Raw genomic sequence first — 21,208 nt, 5'->3', positions numbered from 1 at the left:
GATTTTGTTCAAAGATTACTCTGTCTGTGTTGTAACAGAATTTGGACTCAGCCTGTGTTCTAACAGAATACTCACACAGCCTGTGTTCTAACAGAATACTAACTAAGCCAGTGTTTTAAGAGAATATGGATTCAGATTATTTTCAAAGAATACTCACTCAGCCAGTGTTTTAAGAGAATATGGATTCAGATTATTTTCAAAGAATACTCACTCAGCCTGTGTTCGAACAAAATATGGACTCAGTTTATTTTTATATATTACCCACTCAGGCTGTGTTTTAACGGAATGTGGACTCAGAATTTGATCAAAAATTATTAACTCAGTCTGTTTTCTAACAGAATATGGACTCAGTCTATGTTTAGAGAATACTCACTCAGCCTGTGTTCTAAATAATATGGACTCAGTTTATTTTTAATAATAACCGCTCTGCCTGTGTTCTAACAGAATACCCACCGAGCCTGGGTTTTAACAAAATACTAACTCAGCAAGTGTTCTAACAGGATATTGACTCAGATTATTTTCAAAGAGTACTCACTCAGCCTGTGTTCTAACAGAATATGGACTCAGTCTATATTTAAAGAATACTCACTCACCTAAGTGTTCTAACAGAACACTCACTCAGCCTGTGTTCTAACAGAATACTAACTCAGCCTGCGTTTTAACAGAATGTGGATTCAGATCAAAAATTACTAACTCAGTCTGTGTTCAAATAGAATGTGGACTCAGATTTCGTTCAAAAATTACACTGTCTGTGTCCTAACAGAATATGTACTCAGCCTGTGTTCTAACAGAATACTCACACAGCCTGTGTTCTAACAGAATATTCACTCAGCCAGTGTTTTAAGAGAATATGGATTCAGATTATTTTCAAAGAATACTCACTCATCCTGTGTTCGAACAAAATATGGACTCAGTTTATTTTTATATATTACCCACTCAGGCTGTATTTTAACAGAATGTGGACTCAGATTTTGATCAAAAATTATTAACTCAGTCTGTTTTCTAACAGAATATGGACGCAGTCTATGTTTAAAGAATACTCACTCAGCCTGTGTTCTAATAGAATACACACTCAGCCTGGTTTTTAATAAAATACTCACGCAGCCAGTGTACTAACAGGATATTGACTCAGATTATTTTCAAAGAATACTCAATGAGCCTGTTTACTAACAGAATACTCATTCAGCCTGTGTTCTAACAGAATACTCACTCAGCTAGAGTTCTACCAGAATATGGATTCAGATTATTTTAAAATAATACGCACTCAGCCTGTGTTCTAACAGAATATGGACTCAGTCTATGTTTAAAGAATACTCACTCAGCCTGTGTTCTAACAGAATACTCACTCAGCTAGAGTTCTACCAGAATACGGATTCAGATTATTTTAAAATAATACTCACTCCGCCTGTGTTCTAACAGAATATGGACTCAGTCTATGTTTGAAGAATACTCACTCAGCCAGTGTTCTAACAGAATACTAATTCAGCCTGTGTTTTAACAGAATGTGGACTCAGAGTTTATTAAAAGAATACTCACTCAGTCTGTGTTATAAAGAATATGGACTCAGTTTATTTTTAAATAATACCCACTCAGCCTGTGTTCTAACAGAATACTCACTCAGCCTGGGTTTTAACAAATACTAACTCAGCAAGTGTTCTAACAGGATATTGACTCAGATTGTTTTCAAAGAATACTCACTCAGCCAGTGTTCTACCAGAATATGGATTCAGATTACTTTCAAAGAATACTCACTCAGCCTGTGTTCTAACAGAATGTGGACTCAGATATTGATCAAAAATTACTAACTCAGTCTGTGTTCCAGCAAAATTAGGACACAGTCTATGTTTAAAGAATACTCACTCAGCCTGTGTTCTAATAGAATACGCACTCAGCCTGGTTCTTAATAAAATATTCATGCAGCCAGTGTACTAACATGATATTGATTCAGAGTATTTTCGAAGAATACTCAATGAGCCTGTTTACTAACAGAACACTCACTCAGCCTGTGTTCTAACAGAATGTGGACTCAGATATTGATCAAAAATTACTAACTCAGTCTGTGTTCTAGCAGAATTAGGACGCAGTCTATGTTTAAAGAATACTCACTCAGCCTGTGTTCTAATAGAATACACACTCAGCCTGGTTTTTAATAAAATACTCACGCAGCCAGTGTACTAACAGGATATAGACTCAGATTATTTTCAAAGAATACTCAATGAGCCTGTTTACTTACAGAACACTCACTCAGACTGTGTTCTAACAGAATACTAACTCAGCCTGCGTTTTAACAGAATGTGGATTCAGATCAAAAATTACTAACTCAGTCTGTGTTCAAATAGAATGTGGACTCAGATTTCGTTCAAAAATTACACTGTCTGTGTCCTAACAGAATATGTACTCAGCCTGTGTTCTAACAGAATACTCACACAGCCTGTGTTCTAACAGAATATTCACTCAGCCAGTGTTTTAAGAGAATATGGATTCAGATTATTTTCAAAGAATACTCACTCATCCTGTGTTCGAACAAAATATGGACTCAGTTTATTTTTATATATTACCCACTCAGGCTGTATTTTAACAGAATGTGGACTCAGATTTTGATCAAAAATTATTAACTCAGTCTGTTTTCTAACAGAATATGGACGCAGTCTATGTTTAAAGAATACTCACTCAGCCTGTGTTCTAATAGAATACACACTCAGCCTGGTTTTTAATAAAATACTCACGCAGCCAGTGTACTAACAGGATATTGACTCAGATTATTTTCAAAGAATACTCAATGAGCCTGTTTACTAACAGAATACTCATTCAGCCTGTGTTCTAACAGAATACTCACTCAGCTAGAGTTCTACCAGAATATGGATTCAGATTATTTTAAAATAATACGCACTCAGCCTGTGTTCTAACAGAATATGGACTCAGTCTATGTTTAAAGAATACTCACTCAGCCTGTGTTCTAACAGAATACTCACTCAGCTAGAGTTCTACCAGAATACGGATTCAGATTATTTTAAAATAATACTCACTCCGCCTGTGTTCTAACAGAATATGGACTCAGTCTATGTTTGAAGAATACTCACTCAGCCAGTGTTCTAACAGAATACTAATTCAGCCTGTGTTTTAACAGAATGTGGACTCAGAGTTTATTAAAAGAATACTCACTCAGTCTGTGTTATAAAGAATATGGACTCAGTTTATTTTTAAATAATACCCACTCAGCCTGTGTTCTAACAGAATACTCACTCAGCCTGGGTTTTAACAAATACTAACTCAGCAAGTGTTCTAACAGGATATTGACTCAGATTGTTTTCAAAGAATACTCACTCAGCCAGTGTTCTACCAGAATATGGATTCAGATTACTTTCAAAGAATACTCACTCAGCCTGTGTTCTAACAGAATGTGGACTCAGATATTGATCAAAAATTACTAACTCAGTCTGTGTTCCAGCAAAATTAGGACACAGTCTATGTTTAAAGAATACTCACTCAGCCTGTGTTCTAATAGAATACGCACTCAGCCTGGTTCTTAATAAAATATTCATGCAGCCAGTGTACTAACATGATATTGATTCAGAGTATTTTCGAAGAATACTCAATGAGCCTGTTTACTAACAGAACACTCACTCAGCCTGTGTTCTAACAGAATGTGGACTCAGATATTGATCAAAAATTACTAACTCAGTCTGTGTTCTAGCAGAATTAGGACGCAGTCTATGTTTAAAGAATACTCACTCAGCCTGTGTTCTAATAGAATACACACTCAGCCTGGTTTTTAATAAAATACTCACGCAGCCAGTGTACTAACAGGATATAGACTCAGATTATTTTCAAAGAATACTCAATGAGCCTGTTTACTTACAGAACACTCACTCAGACTGTGTTCTAACAGAATACTAACTCAGCCTGCGTTTTAACAGAATGTGGATTCAGATCAAAAATTACTAACTCAGTCTGTGTTCTAACAGAATGTGGACTCAGCCTGTGTTCTAACAGAATACTCACACAGCCTGTGTTCTAACAGAATACTCACTCAGCCAGTGTTTTAAGAGAATATGGATTCAGATTATTTTCAAAGAATACTCACTCAGCCTGTGTTCGAACAAAATATGGACTCAGCTTATTTTTATATATAACCCACTCAGGCTGTGTTTTAACAGAATGTGGACTCAGATTTTGATCAAAAATTATTAACTCAGTCTGTTTACTAACAGAATACTCACTCAGCCTGTGTTCTAACAGAATACTCACTCAGCGAGAGTTCTACCAGAATATGGATTCAGATTATTTTAAAATAATACTCACTCAACCTGTGTTCTAACAGAATATGGACTCAGTCAATGTTTAAAGAATACTCACTCAGCCTGTGTTCTAACAGAATACTCACTTAGCGAGAGTTCTACCAGAATATGGATACAGATTATTTGAAAATAATATTCACTCCGCCTGTGTTCTAACAGAATATGGACTCAGTCTATGTTTAAAGAATACTCACACAGCCTGTGTTCTAACAGAATACTAATTCATCCTCTGTTTTAAGAGAATGTGGACTCAGATTTTATTAAAAAAATACTCTCTCAGTCTGTGGTATAAAGAATATGGACTCAGTTTATTTTTAAATAATATCCACTCAGCCTGTGTTCTAACAGAATAATCACTCAGCCTGGGTTTTAACAAAATACTAACTCAGCAAGTGTTCTAACAGGATATTGACTCAGATTGTTTTCAAAGAATACTCACTCAGCCAGTGTTCTACCAGAATATGGATTCAGATTATTTTCAAAGAATACTCACTCAGCCTGTGTTCTAACAGAATATGGACTCAGAATTTGATCAAAAATTATTAACTCAGTCTGTTTTCTAACAGAATATGGACTCAGTCTATGTTTAGAGAATACTCACTCAGCCTGTGTTCTAAATAATATGGACTCAGTTTATTTTTAATAATAACCACTCAGCCTGTGTTCTAACAGAATACCCACCGAGCCAGGGTTTTAACAAAATACTAACTCAGCAAGTGTTCTAACAGGATATTGACTCAGATTGTTTTCAAAGAGTACTCACTCAGCCTTTGTTCTAACAGAATATGGACTCAGTCTATATTTAAAGAATACTCACTCACCTAAGTGTTCTAACAGAACACTCACTCAGCCTGTGTTCTAACAGAATACTAACTCAGCCTGCGTTTTAACAGAATGTGGATTCAGATCAAAAATTACTAACTCAGTCTGTGTTCTAACAGAATGTGGATTCAGATTTTGTTCAAAAATTACTCTGTCTGTGTTCTAACAGAATATGGACTCAGCCTGTGTTCTAACAGAATACTCACACAGCCTGTGTTCTAACAGAATACTCACTCAGCCAGTGTTCGAACAAAATATGGACTCAGTTTATTTTTATATATTACCCACTCAGGCTGTGTTTTAACAGAATGTGGACTCAGATTTTGATCAAAAATTATTAACTCAGTCTGTTTTCTAACAGAATATTGACTCAGTCTATGTTGAGAGAATACTCACTCAGCCTGTGTTCTAAATAATATGGACTCAGTTTATTTTTAGTAATAACCGCTCTGCCTGTGTTCTAACAGAATATGGACTCAGTCTATATTTAAAGAATACTCACTCACCTAAGTGTTCTAACAGAACACTCACTCAGCCTGTGTTCTAACAGAATACTAACTCAGCCTGCGTTTTAACAGAATGTGGATTCAGATCAAAAATTGCTAACTCAGTCTGTGTTCTAACAGAATGTGGACTCAGATTTTGTTCAAAAATTACTCTGTCTGTGTTCTAACAGAATATGGACTCAGCCTGTGTTCTAACAGATTACTCACACAGCCTGTGTTCTAACAGAATACTCACTCAGCCAGTGTTTTAAGAGAATATGGATTCAGATTATTTTCAAAGAATACTCACTCAGCCAGTGTTTTAAGAGAATATGGATTCAGATTATTTTCAAAGAATACTCACTCAGCCTGTGTTCGAACAAAATATGGACTCGGTTTATTTTTATATATTACCCACTCAGGCTGTGTTTTAACAGAATGTGGACTCAGAATTTGATCAAAAATTATTAACTCAGTCTGTTTTCTAACAGAATATGGACTCAGTCTATGTTTAGAGAATACTCACTCAGCCTGTGTTCTAAATAATATGGACTCAGTTTATTTTTAATAATAACCGCTCTGCCTGTGTTCTAACAGAATACCCACCGAGCCTGGGTTTTAACAAAATACTAACTCAGCAAGTGTTCTAACATGATATTGACTCAGATTATTTTCAAAGAGTACTCACTCAGCCTGTGTTCTAACAGAATATGGACTCAGTCTATATTTAAAGAATACTCACTCACCTAAGTGTTCTAACAGAACACTCACTCAGCCTGTGTTCTAACAGAATACTAACTCAGCCTGCGTTTTAACAGAATGTGGATTCAGATCAAAAATTACTAACTCAGTCTGTGTTCAAATAGAATGTGGACTCAGATTTCGTTCAAAAATTACACTGTCTGTGTCCTAACAGAATATGGACTCAGCCTGTGTTCTAACAGAATACTCACACAGCCTGTGTTCTAACAGAATACTCACTCAGCCAGTGTTTTAAGAGAATATGGATTCAGATTATTTTCAAAGAATACTCACTCAGCCTGTGTTCGAACAAAATATGGACTCAGCTTATTTTTATATATTACCCACTCAGGCTGTGTTTTAACAGAATGTGGACTCAGATTTTGATCAAAAATTATTAACTCAGTCTGTTTTCTAACAGAATATGGACGCAGTCTATGTTTAAAGAATACTCACTCAGCCTGTGTTCTAATAGAATACACACTCAGCCTGGTTTTTAATAAAATACTCACGCAGCCAGTGTACTAACAGGATATTGACTCAGATTATTTTCAAAGAATTCTCAATGAGCCTGTTTACTAACAGAATACTCACTCAGCCTGTGTTCTAACAGAATACTCACTCAGCAAGAGTTCTACCAGAATATGGATTCAGATTATTTTTAAATAATACTCACTCAACCTGTGTTCTAACAGAATATGGACTCAGTCTATGTTTAAAGAATACTCACTCAGCCTGTGTTCTAACAGAATACTCACTTAGCGAGAGTTCTACCAGAATATGGATTCAGATTATTTGAAAATAATACTCACTCCGCCTGTGTTCTAACAGAATATGGACTCAGTCTATGTTTAAAGAATACTCACACAGCCTGTGTTCTAACAGAATACTAATTCATCCTCTGTTTTAACAGAATGTGGACTCAGATTTTATTAAAAAAATACTCACTCAGTCTGTGTTATAAAGAATATGGACTCAGTTTATTTTTAAATAATACCCACTCAGCCTGTGTTCTAACAGAATACTCACTCAGCCTGGGTTTTAACAAATACTAACTCAGCAAGTGTTCTAACAGGATATTGACTCAGATTGTTTTCAAAGAATACTCACTCAGCCAGTGTTCTACCAGAATATGGATTCAGATTACTTTCAAAGAATACTCACTCAGCCTGTGTTCTAACAGAATGTGGACTCAGATATTGATCAAAAATTACTAACTCAGTCTGTGTTCCAGCAAAATTAGGACACAGTCTATGTTTAAAGAATACTCACTCAGCCTGTGTTCTAATAGAATACGCACTCAGCCTGGTTCTTAATAAAATATTCATGCAGCCAGTGTACTAACATGATATTGATTCAGAGTATTTTCGAAGAATACTCAATGAGCCTGTTTACTAACAGAACACTCACTCAGCCTGTGTTCTAACAGAATGTGGACTCAGATATTGATCAAAAATTACTAACTCAGTCTGTGTTCTAGCAGAATTAGGACGCAGTCTATGTTTAAAGAATACTCACTCAGCCTGTGTTCTAATAGAATACACACTCAGCCTGGTTTTTAATAAAATACTCACGCAGCCAGTGTACTAACAGGATATAGACTCAGATTATTTTCAAAGAATACTCAATGAGCCTGTTTACTTACAGAACACTCACTCAGCCTGTGTTCTAACAGAATACTAACTCAGCCTGCGTTTTAACAGAATGTGGATTCAGATCAAAAATTACTAACTCAGTCTGTGTTCTAACAGAATGTGGACTCAGCCTGTGTTCTAACAGAATACTCACACAGCCTGTGTTCTAACAGAATACTCACTCAGCCAGTGTTTTAAGAGAATATGGATTCAGATTATTTTCAAAGAATACTCACTCAGCCTGTGTTCGAACAAAATATGGACTCAGCTTATTTTTATATATAACCCACTCAGGCTGTGTTTTAACAGAATGTGGACTCAGATTTTGATCAAAAATTATTAACTCAGTCTGTTTACTAACAGAATACTCACTCAGCCTGTGTTCTAACAGAATACTCACTCAGCGAGAGTTCTACCAGAATATGGATTCAGATTATTTTAAAATAATACTCACTCAACCTGTGTTCTAACAGAATATGGACTCAGTCAATGTTTAAAGAATACTCACTCAGCCTGTGTTCTAACAGAATACTCACTTAGCGAGAGTTCTACCAGAATATGGATTCAGATTATTTGAAAATAATATTCACTCCGCCTGTGTTCTAACAGAATATGGACTCAGTCTATGTTTAAAGAATACTCACTCAGCCTGTGTTCTAACAGAATATGGACTCAGTCTATGTTTAAAGAATACTCACTCAGCCTGTGTTCTAACAGAATACTCACTCAGCGAGAGTTCTACCAGAATATGGATTCAGATTATTTTAAAATAATACTCACTCCGCCTGTGTTCTAATAGAATATGGACTCAGTCTATGTTTAAAGAATACTCACTCAGCCTGTGTTCTAACAGAATATGGACTCAGTCTATGTTTAAAGAATACTCACTCAGCCTGTGTTCTAACAGAATATGGACTCAGTCTATGTTTAAAGAATACTCACTCAGCCTGTGTTCTAACAGAATACTCACTCAGCGAGAGTTCTACCAGAATATTGATTCAGATAATTTTAAAATAATACTCACTCCGCCTGTGTTCTAATAGAATATGGACTCAGCCTATGTTTAAAGAATACTCACTCAGCCAGTGTTCTAACTGAATACTAATTCAGCCTGTGTTTTAACAGAATGTGGACTCAGATTTTATTAAAAGAATACTCACTCAGTCTGTGTTATAAAGAATATGGACTCAGTTTATTTTTAAATAATACCCACTCAGCCTGTGTTCTAACAGAATACTCACTCAGCCTGGGTTTTAACAAATACTAACTCAGCAAGTGTTCTAACAGGATATTGACTCAGATTGTTTTCAAAGAATACTCACTCAGCCAGTGTTCTACCAGAATATGGATTCAGATTATTTTCAAATAATTCTCACTCAGCATGTGTTCTAACAGAATGTGGACTCAGATATTGATCAAAAATTACTAACTCAGTCTGTGTTCTAGCAGAATTAGGACACAGTCTATGTTTAAAGAATACTCACTCAGCCTGTTTTCTAACAGAATAGGCACTCAGCCTGGTTTTTAATAAAATATTCACGCAGCCAGTGTAGTAACAGGATATTGACTCAGAGTATTTTCAAAGAATACTCAATGAGCCTGTTTACTAACAGAATACTCACTCAGCCTGTGTTCTAACAGAATGTGGACTCAGTCTATATTTAAAGAATACTCACTCACCTCAGTGTTCTAACAGAACACTCACTCAGCCTGTGTTCTAACAGAATACTAACTCAGCCGGCGTTTTAACAGAATGTGGATTCAGATAAAAAATTACTAACTCAGTCTGTGTTCTAACAGAATGTGGACTCAGATTTTGTTCAAAGATTACTCTGTCTGTGCTGTAACAGAATATGGACTCAGCCTGTGTTCTAACAGAATACTCACACAGCCTGTGTTCTAACAGAATACTATCTAAGCCAGTGTTTGAAGAGAATATGGATTCAGATTATTTTCAAAGAATACTCACTCAGCCAGTGTTTTAAGAGAATATGGATTCAGATTATTTTCAAAGAATACTCACTCAGCCTGTGTTCGAACAAAATATGGACTCAGTTTATTTTTATATATTACCCACTCAGGCTGTGTTTTAACAGAATGTGGACTCAGAATTTGATCAAAAATTATTAACTCAGTCTATTTTCTAACAGAATATGGACTCAGTCTATGTTTAGAGAATACTCACTCAGCCTGTGTTCTAAATAATATGGACTCAGTTTATTTTTAATAATAACCGCTCTGCCTGTGTTCTAACAAAATACCCACCGAGCCTGGGTTTTAACAAAATACTAACTCAGCAAGTGTTCTAACAGGATATTGACTCAGATTATTTTCAAAGAGTACTCACTCAGCCTGTGTTCTAACAGAATATGGACTCAGTCTATATTTAAAGAATACTCACTCACCTAAGTGTTCTAACAGAACACTCACTCAGCCTGTGTTATAACAGAATACTAACTCAGCCTGCGTTTTAACAGAATTTGGATTCAGATCAAAAATTACTAACTCAGTCTGTGTTCAAATAGAATGTGGACTCAGATTTCGTTCAAAAATTACACTGTCTGTTTTCTAACAGAATATGGACTCAGCCTGTGTTCTAACAGAATACTCACACAGCCTGTGTTCTAACAGAATACTCACTCAGCCAGTGTTTTAAGAGAATATGGATTCAGATTATTTTCAAAGAATACTCATTCAGCCTGTGTTCGAACAAAATATGGACTCAACTTATTTTTATATATTACCCACTCAGGCTGTGTTTTAACAGAATGTGGACTCAGATTTTGATCAAAAATTATTAACTCAGTCTGTTTTCTAACAGAATATGGACGCAGTCTATGTTTAAAGAATACTCACTCTGCCTGTGTTCTAATAGAATACACACTCAGCCTGGTTTTTAATAAAATACTCACGCAGTCAGTGTACAAACAGGATATTGACTCAGATTATTTTCAAAGAATACTCAATGAGCCTGTTTACTAACAGAATACTCACTCAGCCTGTGTTCTAACAGAATACTCACTCAGCGAGAGTTCTACCAGAATATGGATTCAGATTATTTGAAAATAATACTCACTCCGCCTGTGTTCTAACAGAATATGGACTCAGTCTATGTTTAAAGAATACTCACACAGCCTGTGTTCTAACAGAATACTAATTCATCCTCTGTTTTAACAGAATGTGGACTCAGATTTTATTAAAAAAATACTCTCTCAGTCTGTGTTATAAAGAATATGGACTCAGTTTATTTTTAAATAATATCCACGCAGCCTGTGTTCTAACAGAATAATCACTCAGCCTGGGTTTTAACAAAATACTAACTCAGCAAGTGTTCTAACAGGATATTGACTCAGATTGTTTTCAAAGAATACTCAGCCAGTGTTCTACCAGAATATGGATTCAGATTATTTTCAAAGAATACTCACTCAGCCTGTGTTCTAACAGAATATGGACTCAGTCTATGTTTAGAGAATACTCACTCAGCCTGTGTTCTAAATAATATGGACTCAGTTTATTTTTAATAATAACCACTCAGCCTGTGTTCTAACAGAATACCCACCGAGCCAGGGTTTTAACAAAATACTAACTCAGCAAGTGTTCTAACAGGATATTGACTCAGATTATTTTCAAAGAGTACTCACTCAGCCTGTGTTCTAACAGAATATGGACTCAGTCTATATTTAAAGAATACTCACTCACCTAAGTGTTCTAACAGAACACTCACTCAGCCTGTGTTATAACAGAATACTAACTCAGCCTGCGTTTTAACAGAATTTGGATTCAGATCAAAAATTACTAACTCAGTCTGTGTTCAAATAGAATGTGGACTCAGATTTCGTTCAAAAATTACACTGTCTGTTTTCTAACAGAATATGGACTCAGCCTGTGTTCTAACAGAATACTCACACAGCCTGTGTTCTAACAGAATACTCACTCAGCCAGTGTTTTAAGAGAATATGGATTCAGATTATTTTCAAAGAATACTCATTCAGCCTGTGTTCGAACAAAATATGGACTCAACTTATTTTTATATATTACCCACTCAGGCTGTGTTTTAACAGAATGTGGACTCAGATTTTGATCAAAAATTATTAACTCAGTATGTTTTCTAACAGAATATGGACGCAGTCTATGTTTAAAGAATACTCACTCTGCCTGTGTTCTAATAGAATACACACTCAGCCTGGTTTTTAATAAAATACTCACGCAGTCAGTGTACAAACAGGATATTGACTCAGATTATTTTCAAAGAATACTCAATGAGCCTGTTTACTAACAGAATACTCACTCAGCCTGTGTTCTAACAGAATACTCACTCAGCGAGAGTTCTACCAGAATATGGATTCAGATTATTTGAAAATAATACTCACTCCGCCTGTGTTCTAACAGAATATGGACTCAGTCTATGTTTAAAGAATACTCACACAGCCTGTGTTCTAACAGAATACTAATTCATCCTCTGTTTTAACAGAATGTGGACTCAGATTTTATTAAAAAAATACTCTCTCAGTCTGTGTTATAAAGAATATGGACTCAGTTTATTTTTAAATAATATCCACGCAGCCTGTGTTCTAACAGAATAATCACTCAGCCTGGGTTTTAACAAAATACTAACTCAGCAAGTGTTCTAACAGGATATTGACTCAGATTGTTTTCAAAGAATACTCAGCCAGTGTTCTACCAGAATATGGATTCAGATTATTTTCAAAGAATACTCACTCAGCCTGTGTTCTAACAGAATATGGACTCAGTCTATGTTTAGAGAATACTCACTCAGCCTGTGTTCTAAATAATATGGACTCTGTTTATTTTTAATAATAACCACTCAGCCTGTGTTCTAACAGAATACCCACCGAGCCAGGGTTTTAACAAAATACTAACTCAGCAAGTGTTCTAACAGGATATTGACTCAGATTATTTTCAAAGAGTACTCACTCAGCCTGTGTTCTAACAGAATATGGACTCAGTCTATATTTAAAGAATACTCACTCACCTAAGTGTTCTAACAGAACACTCACTCAGCCTGTGTTCTAACAGAATACTAACTCAGCCTACGTTTTAACAGAATGTGGATTCAGATCAAAAATTACTAACTCAGTCTGTGTTCTAACAGAATGTGGATTCAGATTTTGTTCAAAATTACATTGTCTGTTTTCTAACAGAATATGGACTCAGCCTGTGTTCAAACAGATTACTCACACAGCCTGTGTTCTAACAGAATACTCACTCAGCCAGTGTTTTAAGAGAATATGGATTCAGATGATTTTTAAAGAATACTCACTCAGCCTGTGTACGAACAAAATATGGACTCAGTTTATTTTTATATATTACCCACCCAGGCCGTGTTTTAACAGAATGTGGACTCAGATTTTGATCAAAAATTATTAACTCAGTCTGTTTTCTAACAGAATATGGACTCAGTCTATGTTTAGAGAATACTCACTCAGCCTGTGTTCTAAATAATATGGACTCAGTTTATTTTTAATAATAACCGCTCTGCCTGTGTTCTAACAGAATATGGACTCAGTCAATATTTAAAGAATACTCACTCACCTAAGTGTTCTAACATAACACTCACTCAGCCTGTGTTCTAACAGAATACTAACTCAGCCTGCGTTTTAACAGAATGTGGATTCAGATCAAAAATTGCTAACTCAGTCTGTGTTCTAACAGAATGTGGACTCAGATTTTGTTCAAAAATTACTCTGTCTGTGTTCTAACAGAATATGGACTCAGCCTGTGTTCTAACAGATTACTCACACAGCCTGTGTTCTAACAGAATACTCACTCAGCCAGTGTTTTAAGAGAATATGGATTCAGATTATTTTCAAAGAATACTCACTCAGCCAGTGTTTTAAGAGAATATGGATTCAGATTATTTTCAAAGAATACTCACTCAGCCTGTGTTCGAACAAAATATGGACTCGGTTTATTTTTATATATTACCCACTCAGGCTGTGTTTTAACAGAATGTGGACTCAGAATTTGATCAAAAATTATTAACTCAGTCTGTTTTCTAACAGAATATGGACTCAGTCTATGTTTAGAGAATACTCACTCAGCCTGTGTTCTAAATAATATGGACTCAGTTTATTTTTAATAATAACCGCTCTGCCTGTGTTCTAACAGAATACCCACCGAGCCTGGGTTTTAACAAAATACTAACTCAGCAAGTGTTCTAACAGGATATTGACTCAGATTATTTTCAAAGAGTACTCACTCAGCCTGTGTTCTAACAGAATATGGACTCAGTCTATATTTAAAGAATACTCACTCACCTAAGTGTTCTAACAGAACACTCACTCAGCCTGTGTTCTAACAGAATACTAACTCAGCCTGCGTTTTAACAGAATGTGGATTCAGATCAAAAATTACTAACTCAGTCTGTGTTCAAATAGAATGTGGACTCAGATTTCGTTCAAAAATTACACTGTCTGTGTCCTAACAGAATATGGACTCAGCCTGTGTTCTAACAGAATACTCACACAGCCTGTGTTCTAACAGAATACTCACTCAGCCAGTGTTTTAAGAGAATATGGATTCAGATTATTTTCAAAGAATACTCACTCAGCCTGTGTTCGAACAAAATATGGACTCAGCTTATTTTTATATATTACCCACTCAGGCTGTGTTTTAACAGAATGTGGACTCAGATTTTGATCATAAATTATTAACTCAGTCTGTTTTCTAACAGAATATGGACGCAGTCTATGTTTAAAGAATACTCACTCAGCCTGTGTTCTAATAGAATACACACTCAGCCTGGTTTTTAATAAAATACTCACGCAGTCAGTGTACTAACAGGATATTGACTCAGATTATTTTCAAAGAATACTCAATGAGCCTGTTTACTAACAGAATACTCACTCAGCCTGTGTTCTAACAGAATACTCACTCAGCGAGAGTTCTACCAGAATATGGATTCAGATTATTTTAAAATAATACTCACTCAACCTGTGTTCTAACAGAATATGGACTCAGTCTATGTTTAAAGAATACTCACTCAGCCTGTGTTCTAACAGAATACTCACTTAGCGAGAGTTCTACCAGAATATGGATTCAGATTATTTTAAAATAATACTCACTCCGCCTGTGTTCTAACAGAATATGGACTCAGTCTATGTTTAAAGAATACTCACACAGCCTGTGTTCTAACAGAATACTAATTCATCCTCTGTTTTAACAGAATGTGGACTCAGATTTTATTAAAAAAATACTCTCTCAGTCTCTGTTATAAAGAATATGGACTCAGTTTATTTTTATATAATATCCACTCAGCCTGTGTTCTAACAGAATAATCACTCAGCCTGGGTTTTAACAAAATACTAACTCAGCAAGTGTTCTAACAGGATATTGACTCAGATTGTTTTCAAAGAATACTCACTCAGCCAGTGTTCTACCAGAATATGGATTCAGATTATTTTCAAAGAATACTCACTCAGCCTGTGTTCTAACAGAATATGGACTCAGTCTATGTTTAGAGAATACTCACTCAGCCTGTGTTCTAAATAATATGGACTCAGTTTATTTTTAATAATAACCACTCAGCCTGTGTTCTAACAGAATACCCACCGAGCCAGGGTTTTAACAAAATACTAACTCAGCAAGTGTTCTAACAGGATATTGACTCAGATTATTTTCAAAGAGTACTCACTCAGCCTGTGTTCTAACAGAATATGGACTCAGTCTATATTTAAAGAATACTCACTCACCTAAGTGTTCTAACAGAACACTCACTCAGCCTGTGTTCTAACAGAATACTAACTCAGCCTACGTTTTAACAGAATGTGGATTCAGATCAAAAATTACTAACTCAGTCTGTGTTCTAACAGAATGTGGATTCAGATTTTGTTCAAAATTACATTGTCTGTTTTCTAACAGAATATGGACTCAGCCTGTGTTCTAACAGATTACTCACACAGCCTGTGTTCTAACAGAATACTCACTCAGCCAGTGTTTTAAGAGAATATGGATTCAGATGATTTTTAAAGAATACTCACTCAGCCTGTGTACGAACAAAATATGGACTCAGTTTATTTTTATATATTACCCACCCAGGCCGTGTTTTAACAGAATGTGGACTCAGATTTTGATCAAAAATTATTAACTCAGTCTGTTTTCTAACAGAATATGGACTCAGTCTATGTTGAGAGAATACTCACTCAGCCTGTGTTCTAAATAATATGGACTCAGTTTACTTTTAATAATAACCGCTCTGCCTGTGTTCTAACAGAATATGGACTCAGTCAATATTTAAAGAATACTCACTCACCTAAGTGTTCTAACAGAACACTCACTCAGCCTGTGTTCTAACAGAATACTAACTCAGCCTGCGTTTTAACAGAATGTGGATTCAGATCAAAAATTGCTAACTCAGTCTGTGTTCTAACAGAATGTGGACTCAGATTTCGTTCAAAAATTACTCTGTCTGTGTTCTAACAGAATATGGACTCAGCCTGTGTTCTAACATAATACTCACTCAGCCTGGTGTTTAATAAGATACTCACGCAGCCAGTGTACTAACAGGATATTGACTCAGATTATTTTCAAAGAATACTCAATGAGCCTGTTTACTAAAAGAATACTCACTCAGCCTGTGTTCTAACAGAATATTCACTCAGCTAGAGTTCTACCAGAATATGGATTCAGATTATTTTAAAATAATACTCACTCCGCCTGTGTTCTAATAGAATATGGACTCAGTCTATGTTTAAAGAATACTCACTCATCCTGTGTTCTAACAGAATATGGACTCAGTCTATGTTTAAAGAATACTCACTCAGCCTGTGTTCTAACAGAATACTCACTCAGCGAGAGTTCTACCAGAATATGGATTCAGATTATTTTAAAATAATACTCACTCCGCCTGTGTTCTTATAGAATATGGACTCAGTCTATGTTTAAAGAATACTCACACAGCCTGTGTTCTAACTGAATACTAATTCAGCCTGTGTTTTAACAGAATGTGGACTCAGATTTTATTAAAAGAATACTCACTCAGTCTGTGTTATAAAGAATATGGACTCAGTTTATTTTTAAATAATACCCACTCAACCTGTGTTCTAACAGAATACGCACTCAGCTTGGGTTTTAACAAATACTAACTCAGCAAGTGTTCTAACAGGATATTGACTCAGATTGTTTTCAAAGAATACTCACTCAGCCAGTGTTCTACCAGAATATGGATTCAGATTATTTTCAAAGAATTCTCACTCAGCCTGTGTTCTAACAGAATGTGGACTCAGATATTGATCAAAAATTACTAACTCAGTCTGTGTTCTAGCAGAATTAGGACGCAGTCTATGTTTAAAGAATACTCACTCAGCCTGTGTTCTAACAGAATATGGACTCAGATTTTGATCAAAAATTATTAATGCAGTCTGTTTTCTAACAGAATATGGACTCAGTCTATGTTTAGAGAATACTCACTCAGCCTGTGTTCTAAATAATATGGACTCAGTTTATTTTTAATAATAACCACTCAGCCTGTGTTCTAACAGAATACCCACCGAGCCAGGGTTTTAACAAAATACTAACTCAGCAAGTGTTCTAACAGGATATTGACTCAGATTATTTTCAAAGAGTACTCACTCAGCCTGTGTTCTAACAGAATATGGACTCAGTCTATATTTAAAGAATACTCACTCACCTAAGTGTTCTAACAGAACACTCACTCAGCCTGTGTTCTAACAGAATACTAACTCAGCCTACGTTTTAACAGAATGTGGATTCAGATCAAAAATTACTAACTCAGTCTGTGTTCTAACAGAATGTGGATTCAGATTTTGTTCAAAATTACATTGTCTGTTTTCTAACAGAATATGGACGCAGTCTATGTTTAAAGAATACTCACTCAGCCTGTGTTCTAATAGAATACACACTCAGCCTGGTTTTTAATAAAATACTCACGCAGCCAGTGTACTAACAGGATATTGACTCAGATTATTTTCAAAGAATACTCAATGAGCCTGTTTACTAACAGAATACTCACTCAGCCTGTGTTCTAAAAGAATACTCACTCAGCGAGAGTTCTACCAGAATATGGATTCAGATTATTTTAAAATAATACTCACTCAACCTGTGTTCTAACAGAATATGGACTCAGTCTATGTTTAAAGAATACTCACTCAGCCTGTGTTCTAACAGAATACTCACTTAGCGAGAGTTCTACCAGAATATGGATTCAGATTATTTGAAAATAATACTCACTCCGCTTGTGTTCTAACAGAATATGGACTCAGTCTATGTTTAAAGAATACTCACACAGCCTGTGTTCTAACAGAATACTAATTCATCCTCTGTTTTAACAGAATGTGGACTCAGATTTTATTAAAAAAATACTCTCTCAGTCTCTGTTATAAAGAATATGGACTCAGTTTATTTTTATATAATATCCACTCAGCCTGTGTTCTAACAGAATAATCACTCAGCCTGGGTTTTAACAAAATACTAACTCAGCAAGTGTTCTAACAGGATATTGACTCAGATTGTTTTCAAAGAATACTCACTCAGCCAGTGTTCTACCAGAATATGGATTCAGATTATTTTCAAAGAATACTCACTCAGCCTGTGTTCTAACAGAATATGGACTCAGATTTTGATCAAAAATTATTAATTCAGTCTGTTTTCTAACAGAATATGGACTCAGCCTGTGTTCTAACAGATTACTCACACAGCCTGTGTTCTAACAGAATACTCACTCAGCCAGTGTTTTAAGAGAATATGGATTCAGATGATTTTTAAAGAATACTCACTCATCCTGTGTACGAACAAAATATGGACTCAGTTTATTTTTATATATTACCCACCCAGGCTGTGTTTTAACAGAATGTGGACTCAGATTTTGATCAAAAATTATTAACTCAGTCTGTTTTCTAACAGAATATGGACTCAGTCTATGTTGAGAGAATACTCACTCAGCCTGTGTTCTAAATAATATGGACTCAGTTTATTTTTAATAATAACCGCTCTGCCTGTGTTCTAACAGAATATGGACTCAGTCAATATTTAAAGAATACTCACTCACCTAAGTGTTCTAACAGAACACTCACTCAGCCTGTGTTCTAACAGAATACTAACTCAGCCTGCGTTTTAACAGAATGTGGATTCAGATCAAAAATTGCTAACTCAGTCTGTGTTCTAACAGAATGTGGACTCAGATTTTGTTCAAAAATTACTCTGTCTGTGTTCTAACAGAATATGGACTCAGCCTGTGTTCTAACAGATTACTCACACAGCCTGTGTTCAACAGAATATTCACTCAGCCAGTGTTTTAAGAGAATATGGATTCAGATTATTTTCAAAGAATACTCACTCATCCTGTGTTCGAACAAAATATGGACTCAGTTTATTTTTATATATTACCCACTCAGGCTGTATTTTAACAGAATGTGGACTCAGATTTTGATCAAAAATTATTAACTCAGTCTGTTTTCTAACAGAATATGGACGCAGTCTTTGTTTAAAGAATACTCACTCAGCCTGTGTTCTAATAGAATACACACACAGCCTGGTTTTTAATAAAATACTCACGCAGCCAGTGTACTAACAGGATATTGACTCAGATTATTTTCAAAGAATACTCAATGAGCCTGTTTACTAACAGATTACTCACTCAGCCTGTGTTCTATCAGAATACTCACTCAGCTAGTGTTCTACCAGAATATGGATTCAGATTATTTTAAAATAATACTCACTCCGCCTGTGTTCTAACATAATATGGACTCAGTCTATGTTTAAAGAATACTCACTCAGCCAGTGTTCTAACAGAATACTAATTCAGCCTGTGTTTTAACAGAATGTGGACTCAGATTTTATTAAAAGAATACTCACTCAGTCTGTGTTATAAAGAATATGGACTCAGTTTATTTTTAAATAATACCCACTCAGCCTGTGTTTTAACAGAATACTCACTCAGCCTGGGTTTTAACAAATACTAACTCAGCAAGTTTTCTAACAGGATATTGACTCAGATTGTTTTCAAAGAATACTCACTCAGCCAGTGTTCTACCAGAATATGGATTCAGATTATTTTCAAATAATTCTGACTCAGCCTGTGTTCTAACAGAATGTGGACTCAGATATTGATCAAAAATTACTAACTCAGTATGTGTTTTGGCAGAATTAGGACGCAGTCTATGTTTAAAGAATACTCACTCAGCCTGTTTTCTAAAAGAATAGGCACTCAGCCTGGTTTTTAATAAGATATTCACGCAGCCAGTGTACTAACAGGATATTGACTCAGAGTATTTTCAAAGAATACTCAATGAGCCTGTTTACTAACAGAATACTCACTCAGCCTGTGTTCTAACAGAATGTGGACTCAGTCTATATTTAAAGAATACTCACTCACCTCAGTGTTCTAACAGAACACTCACTCAGCCTGTGTTCTAACAGAATACTAACTCAGCCTGCGTTCTAACAGAATGTGGATTCAGATCAAAAATTACTAACTCAGTCTGTGTTCTAACAGAATGTGGACTCAGATTTTGTTCAAAGATTACTCTGTCTGTGTTGTAACAGAATATGGACTCAGCCTGTGTTCTAACAGAATACTCACACAGCCTGTGTTCTAACAGAATACTAACTAAGCCAGTGTTTTAAGAGAATATGGATTCAGATTATTTTCAAAGAATACTCACTCAGCCAGTGTTTTAAGAGAATATGGATTCAGATTATTTTCAAAGAATACTCACTCAGCCTGTGTTCGAACAAAATATGGACTCAGTTTATTTTTATATATTACCCACTCAGGCTGTGTTTTAACAGAATGTGGACTCAGAATTTGATCAAAAATTATTAACTCAGTCTGTTTTCTAACAGAATATGGACTCAGTCTATGTTTAGAGAATACTCACTCAGCCTGTGTTCTAAATAATATGGACTCAGTTTATTTTTAATAATAACCGCTCTGCCTGTGTTCTAACAGAATACCCACCGAGCCTGGGTTTTAACAAAATACTAACTCAGCAAGTGTTCTAACAGGATATTGACTCAGATTATTTTCAAAGAGTACTCACTCAGCCTGTGTTCTAACAGAATATGGACTCAGTCTATATTTAAAGAATACTCACTCACCTAAGTGTTCTAACAGAACACTCACTCAGCCTGTGTTCTAACAGAATACTAGCAGCCTGCGTTTTAACAGAATGTGGATTCAGATCAAAAATTACTAACTCAGTCTGTGTTCAAATAGAATGTGGACTCAGATTTCGTACAAAAATTACAC

The sequence above is a fragment of the Furipterus horrens genome, unplaced genomic scaffold (assembly GCF_987537825.1).
Source record: "Furipterus horrens unplaced genomic scaffold, mFurHor1.1.pri manual_scaffold_20, whole genome shotgun sequence".
Taxonomy (NCBI): domain Eukaryota; kingdom Metazoa; phylum Chordata; class Mammalia; order Chiroptera; family Furipteridae; genus Furipterus; species Furipterus horrens.
This window is presented reverse-complemented; position numbering follows the sequence as displayed.